Source organism: Oncorhynchus tshawytscha, linkage group LG28 (assembly GCF_018296145.1).
Source record: "Oncorhynchus tshawytscha isolate Ot180627B linkage group LG28, Otsh_v2.0, whole genome shotgun sequence".
Taxonomy (NCBI): Eukaryota; Metazoa; Chordata; class Actinopteri; order Salmoniformes; family Salmonidae; genus Oncorhynchus; species Oncorhynchus tshawytscha.
Genome location: NC_056456.1, coordinates 17,493,419 through 17,502,860, shown reverse-complemented (window position 1 = coordinate 17,502,860; position 9,442 = coordinate 17,493,419).

Below are 9,442 nucleotides of genomic sequence, written 5' to 3'. Positions count from 1 at the left end.
TCATAGGTACACTTCAACTATGACAGACAAAATGAGAGAAAAAAAATCCAGAAAATCACAATGTGGGATTTTTAATGAATTTATTTGCAAATTATGGTGGAAAATAAGTATTTGGTCACCTAAAAACAAGCAAGATTTCTGGCTCTCACAGACCTGTAACTTCTTCTTTAAGAGGGTCCTCTGTCCTCCACTCATTACCTGTATTAATGGCACCTGTTTGAAGTTGTTATCAGTATAAAAGACACCTGTCCACAACCACAAACAGTCACACTCCAAACACCACTATGGCCAAGACCAAAGAGCTGTCAAAGGACACCAAAAACAAAATTGTAGACCTGCACTAGGCTGGGAAGACTGAATCTGCAATAGGTAAGCAGCTTGGTTTGAAGAAATCAACTGTGGGAGCAATTATTAGGAAATGGAAGACATACAAGACCACTGATAATCTCCCACGATCTGGGGCTCCACGCAAGATCTCACCCTGTGGGGTCAAAATGATCACAAGAACGGTGAGCAAAAATCCCAGAACCACACGGTGGGATCTAGTGAATGACCTGCAGAGAGCTGGGACCAAAGTAACAAAGCCTACCATCAGTATCACACTACGCCGCCAGGGACTCAAATCCTGCAGTGCCAGACGTGTCCCCCTGCTTAAGCCAGTACATGTCCAGGCCCGTCTGAAGTTTGCTAGAGAGCATTTGGATGATCCAGAAGAAGATTGGGAGAATGTCATATGGTCAGATGAAACCAAAATAGAACTTTTTGGTAAAAACTCAACTCGTCGTGTTTGGAGGACAAAGAATGCTGAGTTGCATCCATAGAACACCATACCTACTGTGAAGCATGGGGGTGGAAACATGCTTTGGGGCTTTTTTTCTGCAAAGAGAACAGGACGACTGATCCGTGTAAAGGAAAGAATGAATGGGGCCACGTATCGTGAGAATTTGAGTGAAAACCTCCTTCCATCAGCAAGGGCATTGAAGATGAAACGTGGCTGGGTCTTTCAGCATGACAATGATCCCAAACACACCACCTGGGCAACGAAGGAATGGCTTCATAAGAAGCATTTCAAGGTCCTGGAGTGGCCTAGCCAGTCTCCAGATCTCAACCCCATAGAAAATATTTGGAGGGAGTTGAAAGTCCGTGTTGCCCAGCAACAGCCCCAAAACATCACTGCTCTAGAGGAGATCTGCATGGAGGAATGGGCCAAAATACCAGCAACAGTGTGTGAAAACCTTGTGAAGACTTACAGAAAACGTTTGACCTCTGTCATTGCCAACAAAGGGTATACAACAAAGTATTGAGATAAACTTTTGTTATTGACCAAATACTTATTTACCACCATAATTTGCAAATAAATTAATTTAAAAAATTGTCTGTCATAGTTGAATTGTACCTATGATGAAAATTACAGGCCTCTCTCAAGTGGGAGAACTTGCACAATTGGTGGCTGACTAAATACTTTTTTGCCCAACTGTACGTGTGAATAACAGGCACAACTCCGATATAAAGTGGGTTTTTTTCTCAAAGTTGCCGGGATTATTCCCTCTACACTCGTAACAACCTAAGCATTACAAAACTTCAATTCGATCAAATAAGCCACGTGTAGCTAATAAGCAATTACATTTTTTTGTTAACTCATTGACTTCCATGCAAAAACTCCTTGCTTGGTGATTGAAACAAAGAAAGCCACCTGCTGGAGAAGACCAATCTTGGGCACAGTTATCCCTCTCGCTTTGCCTCTTCCTCTAATCATCAGGCCCTCAATGAGTTGAATCAGGTGACTTTGTCCGGGACCACAACACAAATGTGTGCTTTTGGGGGTACTTGAGGGATGGAATTGGGAAACAATGGCCGAGGGGGTTGGGAAAGCTGTTGTTGCCGACAGTTACTGTACTGAATGTACTGCAGTTTGCTCTTATTTGTATTTAGTGTAGTCATGTGATTGGTATTTCTGTAAACCACTTCCGCTCTTCATGTAGGACGTGATTTGCTTCATGATGGATAATATGCCAACTATGAATAGAAAAATAAGCAGTTCAGTTGGGTAAACATTACAATGACAATACCGCGTGTAGATTTGACAGATTTATAGTTAATTAGATACATTAGTCACGATGATAGGGTTGGAGAAAAAAAACGGGGAAAAAAACTATAAGCTCTCCAGGAACAGGGTTGGAGAGTACAATGTTCAGTACAAAAACATTCTGAAAAGTTTCAGATAGAAATATCACAAATAGAGCTGACATGATTCCTTATTCTACATGTCAGAGATGCATGTTTGCTCTACATAGCACGAGTCTGTTGATTGCATCTGGATCTCCAGCCCTCGAGGGCGTGATTGGTGTCAAACTTTTTCTCCAGCCCTAATGCTAATACACCTGATGAAATGATTTCCATTCCAAACTGAAGATCGTGTTGATTATTGGAGTCACATCTCACTAGGCAAAAACTGGTTGAATCGACGTTGTTTCCACGTGATTTCAACCCAAAAAGTTTTATTGTTGTTTTTCTATGATTAAAAGCGGGTCAAATGTCCAATGAAATAAATAAAATGCCATGGGTGTCTGTACCACGCTGTAGTGGGCCTACAACACAGTCTGCAAATTGGCATTAAATCTGGAGAGAAACATAATGGGGATGTATTTAAATCTGCTTTAAGGAGCTAGACATGTGTCTACTGAGAATGTTGTGGTAATATTAGGTAAAAACTTAAATATAACGTTTTTTAAATGTTCTGAGGACCTCCAAGACAAGGTAAAATGTTTTTTGTATGAAATTCAATGGAATATTATGTTAAACCTAAAACAATGATACTATTATCGTCATACAAACATACTTATTTAGAAATTGTGGAACATTGTGGAACATTGTGGGAATGTTCTGTGCAACTTTCGTTAATATCACAATAATATTTGTTCAACATCCCAGACAACTCCCATAACTTAATTCAATGTTCTTAGGAACCTTTAAAGAATTCAGCAAGCCTGTTCTGTCTACATTCTTGCAACAGTCAAACATTATCTGAATGTCAGGACAGTTTTAGTGTTTTTGGAACCTACCTAGTCATATCCCCACAAAGTTCCCACAACCTAAAGAAATGTTTTAGGAACTTTTAAAGAACATAACAATGTTTTCTGGGAATGTTCTTCCAACATCAGGTGAATGGTTCTTGCAACCTAATAGAAGCATTGTAATAATCAGGCCAACTGGACATTCTTTGTGTTTTGGGAACATACGGTATCTTTTGTGATGTCCCCACAGTGTTCAGACCAAACGGTTCCCACAACCTAATGAAACATTCTGGGAACCTTTAAAGAAAAGACGAAATGTGTTCTAGGAATGTTCTTGTAACATGAGGTGAATATTTTATACAAACAAATCTCTGAAGCTGGAGTCTTATATCTCCCTCTAACTTTAAGCATCAGCTGTCTGAGCAGCTTACCGATCACTGTACCTGTACTCAGCCAATCTGTAAATAGCACACCCAACTACCTCATCCCCATATTATTACTTACTCTCTTGCTCTTCTGCACCCCAGTATCTCTACTTGCACATCATCATCTGCACATATATCACTCCAGTATTAATGCTAAATTGTAATTATTTTCGCCTCTAGGGCCTATTTATTGCCTACCTCCCTACTCTTCTACATTTGCACACACTGAACATAGATCTTTCTGTTTTTCTTTATTTTGTGTTATTGGCTGTACATTTGTTTATGTGTAGCTCTGTGTTGTTGTTTTTGTCGCACTTGTCACGTCTAATCAAGGTGGTTGGAATCAGGCGCAGAGAGCAGATAGCGATATAAAGTTTATTCTCCGGTGAACAAAACAAACACGGTCAACCCAAACACACACAGGGTGAAATTATCCAACACAGGATAACAGACTAACCGGAGAATAAGAAACACAATAACACCGACAGACGAAAATGAATGACAAAATAAACAGATACACGAAAAGGGATCGGTAGTGGCTAGTAGGACGGTGACGACGACCGCCGAGCACCGCCTGAACGGGCAGGAGAGCCAACCTCGGCGGAAGTCGTGACAGCACTGCTTTGCTTTATCTTGGCCAGGTCACAGTTGTAAATGAAAACTTGCTCTCAACTGGCCTAACTGGTTAAATAAAGGTCAAATAAAATAAAAAAGGTTGTGCACAACATTTTAGTGAATGGTAGGATAACATTTCAAGGATATTTAATTTAAAACACATTTCTGAATGTAGAGATGTTATCATCCTAATGTTAGATAAAACTATAACTATAACTCATGTCATTCTGCTGTGGGGAAATCAGTCCAAATCTCTCTGGGTCCTCATTGACTCTGGGGCCGATGAGAGCTTTTTGGACGACACACTGGCTTCCGAGCTGAACATCCCCACTCAGCCCCTCTCCATTCCCATGGATGTTAGAGCACTGGATGGGCGCTCTATTGATCAGGTCACTCATAACACCCCTCCCATCAACCTACCTGTGTCTGGGAATAACAGCGAGACAATTCAATTCCTGCTCATTAAGACCTCCCAGATTCCCATGGTTTTGGGATTCTCCTCGCTCCAGCGACACAATCCCCTCATCAACTTGTGTATGGGTGCTATCATGGGCTGCAGTCCGTTCTGCAATTGTCCATTGTCAGAAGTCGGCGCAACCTGCCCCGGGATGTCTTCCTGGGGGCTCGGAAGTTGCTCCGGACATCTCCACCATTCCCGTGGATTACCAGGACCTCCGGGAGGTGTTCAGAAATTCCCGGGCCACTTCCCTTCCACGGCACTGCCCCTATGACGGCGGGATTTACATTCCACCCCGGGTATGTCTGTACTCTCTGCCGGGACCAGAGACCAAGGCTATGGAGACCTACATTGGGGACTCCCTAGCTACAGGATTTATCCATCCCTCTTCCTCTCCCGCTGGCGCAAGTTTCTTCTTCGTGGAGAAAAAGGACAAGACCCTGCATCTGTGCATTGACTAACGGGGACTACTTTACTGTGAAGAACCGATATCCGCTAACACTCACTTCCTCGGCCTTCAAGCTGCTCCAGGGGGCCACTGTTTTCTTCAAGCTGGATCTACAACACGCCTACCATCTGGTGCGGTTACGAGAGGGGGACAAGTGAAATACCGCCTTCAACACGGCCAGCCGCCACTACGAATATCTGGTCATGCCCTTTGGCCTCACCAACGCCCCTGCTATGTTCCAGGCTCGGATTAATGATGTTCTCTGTGACATGCTGAACCGGTTTGTCTTCGTCTACATTGATGACATCCTCATCTTCTCCCGCTCCCCCACAAGAACACATGCACCACGTCCAACAGGTTCTTCAGCGCCTTCTGGAGAACTGGTTGTTTGTTAAGGTGGAAAAGTGCAAGTTCCATCGCTCCATCATTCCCTTTCTGGACTACATCATCTCTGATGGGAGTGTCCAGATGGATCCCGAGAAGGTGAGAGTGGTGGTGGAATGGCCTCAGCCTACATCCAGGGAGCAGCTGCAATGCTTCCTGGGGTTTGCCAACTTTTATCGCCGCTTTATCCGGGGTTACAGCACCCTGGCCTCCCCCTGTCTGTAGAAATAGTAAGTCAACTCAGGTGCCTGGTTACAGCTAACGTTAACGTAAGACAACAAGCTTGGATTCTTACGAGCTGAATGTCTCTCTCGTTGATAACGTTGGCTAAGTAGGTCAAAGCAATATATAACTAGGTACACAAAAAAATATCTAAATAACTGGCTAGCTAGCTAATGTTTTAACCCTTAATGCTAGCTAACGTTCAGTTAGTTAACGTTTGCTGACATTCTAGCAGGAAGAAGTGAGGCTAACTAGCAAGCCTACAGTTGTTAATGATGTCCATGTTACGTCAACCTAACGTAGCAGGAGTAGAATAAATGCCTGAAACTAGCTGAACCACATTCTGCTCATGACGAGAGAAAAAACTGTCAGGGGAGGTTCCCTTCTACACTATTCAACCACTTCAGTAAATGTGAAGGAGGAGTTAAGATGGAGGGCCGCCTTGTTAATATTCCGGATGTAAACTAGCAAATGTGCCTTAGCTAACTGCTATATGTTTCACTGTAAACAGCGAGGCACACGTCCAAAATCAGAGGTCGTTCACAGGGTCTCTTCCTTTTCCCTTGAAAACCAGCTTTTTGCCGATGGCAACTAACTAGCTAGCTAGCTTACTAATGGTACAGTGTCCGCTACATATATCTAGTTAAGGTAGCTACAACATTACACAACAGATAAAAGGTAAATACACCCAGGGTCCTCATTGCTCTTTGCTGATTGCTTTTATTGTGGGCTGTTATCTGTGGAAAGTCTGTCTCATGCTAACATACTGTATGCAAAGAACATACATAGCACTGTACACAGTTGTCAGTTTATATTCTATCACAGTAAAATGGGTGTCACAATTACACTGTTGTCCCTGCTATCACAGCTTCTAGGAATCCCCCCTGATAATTAATTTTAAACTACATTTTAAGTGAAAAGTTTAGTTTATGTCTGAAGCCGAAAAAGACAAAAAATTCCAAAGCTAATTTGACCTAGGTTTTTTAGCATACACAGCTTCACAACTTGTTAGTGCAAAGGTCAAATTATCTTTTGCATTTCCTGCCTTTTTCTGCTTCAGACAAAGCTAAATATTTCACGTAAAATTAAAATAAAAATGTGTAATCATAAAACAAATACAAATAAATATTGCTGGTGAGAGAATACCTCTAATGTGATACATACAATACTTCCATTCACAAATCAAATTTTGATGGTGGTCCTATCTTTATTAATTTATACCAGATGTATGTTGTGAATAAACATTTAAATGAGAGTGAAGGGAACCCTTGAAGGAGCTATTTCCTTGAGGGCGCCAGACACTTAAGTTAGCAAAATAAGTTTTAAGGCTTTTAGGTTTGCCAGCACTGATTTCATGTTATTAGGACTGCTATAGATACAAAGCATATGCAAGCTGGCCAATATCATATTAAATCCATAATAATCATTTAACTTTCCTTAAAAAAAATTGCAGGATTAAAGCTTGAAAAAGACAGAAAGGCCAGCACACTTGTCACGCTCTGACCATAGAGAGCCTTTTTTTCCTCTATTTTGGTTTTAGGTTGGGGTGTGACTAGGGTGGGTACTCTAGGTTGTTTATTTCTAGGTTGGCCTGGTATGGTTCCCAATCAGAGGCAGCTGTTTATCGATGTCTCTTATTGAGGATCATATTTAGGCAGCCATTTCCCCACTGTGTTTTGTGGGATCTTATTTATGTGTACTTGCCAGTGAGCACTTATGGTGGCAAAATAATTCAAATTTAGCATTAACACTGGAGTGATAGATGTGCAGATGATGATGTGTGAGTAGAGATACTGGGGTGCATAACAGCAAAAGAATAACAGTATAACAATAACAGTGGTTTGGTGGACTATTTACAGATGGGCTGTGTACAGGAGCAGTGATCGGTAAGCTGCTCTGACAGCTGATGCTTATAGTTAGTGAGGGAGATATAAGTCTCCAGCTTCAGTGAATTTTGCAATTCGTTCCAGTCATTGGCAGCAGAGAACTGGAAGGAAAGGCGGCCAAAGGAGGTGTTGGCTTTGGGGATGACCAGTGAAATATACCTGCTGGAGCGCAGCTATGGTGACCAGTGAGCTGAGATAAGGCGGGGCTTTACCTAGCAAAGACTTATAGATGACCTGGAGCCAGTGGGTTTGGGACAGATACAGTGGGGCAAAAAAGTATTTAGTAAGCCACCAATTGTGCAAGTTCTCTCACTTACAAAGACGAGAGAGGCCTGTAATTTTCATCATAGGTACACTTCAACTATGACAGACAAAATGAGAAGAAAAAAAATCCAGAAAATCACATTGTAGGATTTTTAATAAATTTATTTGCAAATTATGGTGGAAAATAAGTATTTGGTCAATAACAAAAGTTTCTCAATACTTTGTTATATACCCTTTGTTGGCAATGACAGAGGTCAAATGTTTTCTGTAAGTCTTCACAAGGTTTTCACACACTGTTGCTGGTATTTTGGCCCATTCCTCCATGCAGATCTCCTCTAGAGCAGTGATGTTTTGGAGCTGTTGCTGGGCAACACGGACTTTCAACTCCCTCCAAAGATTTTCTGCCCAACCTTACCTGGCACCGGGCTATGCACCCGCCCTGGGGACACCGTGCGCTCCACAGCATAACACGGTGCCTGCCCGGTCTCTCTCGCCCTCCGGTAAGCACAGGAAGTTGGTGCAGGTCTCCTACCTGGCTTCGCCATACTTCCTGTGTGCCACCCCCCAAGACATTTTTGGGGCTGACTCTCGGGCTTCCATCCACGCCGCCGTGCTGCCTCCTCATACCAGCGCCTCTCCGCCTTCGCCGCCTCCAGCTCTTCTTTGGGGCGGCGATATTCTCCTGGCTGTGCCCAGGGTCCTTTTCCGTCCAACTCTACCTCCCATGTCCAGTTCTCCTTGCGCTGCTCCTGCTGCCGCTGCCTGTCACCACACCGCTTGGTCCTGTTTTGGTGGGTGGTTCTGTAACGGGATTCTTCCTGGGAAGGAGAGGCGGACCAAAATGCAGCGCGGTTGAAGTTCATGTTTTTTAATAAGAAAACTAAACATGAACATAATACAAAACAATAAACGTGGAAAACCCGAAACAGCCCTATCTGGTGCAACAAACACAAAGACAGGAAACAACCACCCACAAAATCCAACACAAAACAGGCTATCTAAATATGGCTCCCAATCAGAGACAATGACTAACACGTGCCTCTGATTGAGAACCATATCAGGCCCAAACACAGAAACACAGAAAAAGACAAACAAGACATCCAACATAGAATGCCCACTCAGATCACACCCTGACCAAACAAAACATAGAAACATACAAAGCAAACTATGGTCAGTGTGGGACATTAAGTACATTTGAGCAATTCCATTTACTTTTGATACTTAAGTACACTAGAGGTCAAAAGTTTTAGAACACCTACTCATCAAGGGTTTTTATTTTTAATATTTTCTACATTGTAGAATAATAGTGAAGACATCAACACCATGAAATAACACATATAGAATCATGTAGTAACCAAAAAAGTGTTAAACAAATCAAAATAGATTAGATATTCTTTAAAAAGCCAACCCTTGCCTTGATGACCGCTTTGCACACTCTTGGCATTCTCTCATCCAGCTTCATCTGTAATGCTTTTCAACAGTCTTGAAGGAGTTCCCACATATCCTGAGCTCTTGTTGGCTGCTTTTCATTCACTCTGCAGTCCGACTCATCCCAAACCATCTAAATTTGGTTGAGATCGGGGTATTGTGGAGGCCAGGTCATCTGATGCAGCACTCCATCACTCTCCTTCATTGTCTTGTTGAAAAACAAATGATAGTCCCACTAAGCCAAAACCAAATGGGATGCTGAATCGCTGCAGAATGCTGTGGTAGCCATGCTGGTTAAG